This window comes from Etheostoma cragini, chromosome 12, assembly GCF_013103735.1.
Source record: "Etheostoma cragini isolate CJK2018 chromosome 12, CSU_Ecrag_1.0, whole genome shotgun sequence".
NCBI lineage: Eukaryota > Metazoa > Chordata > Actinopteri > Perciformes > Percidae > Etheostoma > Etheostoma cragini.
In genome coordinates, this window is record NC_048418.1 from 2,182,212 (window position 1) to 2,183,551 (window position 1,340).

The 1,340-nt window shown below is 42.9% G+C and overlaps 1 protein-coding gene across 1 annotated transcript in view; it reads left to right on the top strand.

Annotated features, from left to right (window-relative positions):
* The window catches only part of LOC117953968 (disco-interacting protein 2 homolog C-like), a 157,324-nt gene that overhangs the window by 137,659 nt on the left and 18,325 nt on the right, over positions 1-1,340 (top strand).

Consider the following 1,340-nt stretch of genomic DNA (forward strand, 5'->3'; position numbering starts at 1 on the left):
CCCCCCCCCCCCCCCACCATCTCTTCGATCCGACAGCACTGCTCTGAATGTCTTCCTCGTTTCTTTCCTCATTTAAAAAGACATCCAGAGTCTGTCCTTGGTCGCATGTCGGTTACAAGTTAAAGGTCTTGTCCTTTTTAGTTAATTTAACATATGTCTACTAACTTAACCCTCATGTTGGCCTCCCGCCAACTAAACAATGTGTTGTTTTTCTCGGTCCAAATAAAAAAAAAATCCATGTTTTTCCCCCCTTTTGCCAATTTTTCCGTCACTTTTCTTCTTTGTGCTTTTTTTGGAAGTTTTTGTTATATTTCCCCCCCCCCCCTCGTTTTTTAAGCTTTTTCCGTCATTTTTGTTACTTTTTTTTCAGCATTCTTTTATCCATTTTTATTTTAAATGCTATAAAAATGTCAAAGAAAAACACAGAAAGTAGTAAATTGATCATCTTTTTTTTTTTTTTTTACTTTTAAAGAGCGTCGTATGGAACAATCAAAGTTATTTTTGGGACATTTTGGTTGATAGAAACTTAACTTTCTGATATAGAAACTTTTAGAAAATGGGTCAAATTTGACCCGAAGACAACAGGAGGGATGACAATGCTGACCATTTTCCAAAAAGTCATCATTATGATCTGTACAAACACTTCCTAAGGAAGCATAAAGAAAGCTAGCTAGCGAAAGTTATCAATCTGCCTCTGAACCAAAACTTCCCAAATCTCTTTACCCCTCAGCCAGAGTGATTTGGCGAATATCAGCTGATTCATTTTAGCTAGTTGTTTTCATACTGTCTGTTTCAGTACTTTGGTCTGGTCTTGACCTGGTCTCAAGCCCTTAAAGTCTCGGCCTGTCTCGGTTCGATACACTCTGGTCTGGAAAATGGCTTTGTCTTGGTTTAGGTGGTCTTGGTTTGGGTGGTCTTGGTTTAGGTGGTCTTGGTTTGGGCGGTCTTGGTTTAGGTGGTCTTGGTTTGGGTGGTCATGGTTTAGGTGGTCTTGGTTTGGGTGGTCATGGTTTAGGTGGTCTTGGTTTGGGTGGTTATGGTTTAGGTGGTCTTGGTTTGGGTGGTCTGGTTTAGGTGGTCTTGGTTTGGGTGGTCATGGTTTAGGTGGTCTTGGTTTAGGTGGTCATGACTACAACACTGCGGAGTAGTGTGTGAGTGTTTACCTGGAGGGTAGACCAGGGCCACGTGGTCCCCGTCCTGGAGGTGGGCCCGTTCAGCCAGCATGCCGGCGATCTTCTCTGCCCTCTTATGCAGCTGAACACAAGTCAGAGAGCTGGCTATCGTACCCTGGAGACACACACACACACACACACACACACACACACACACACACAAACACA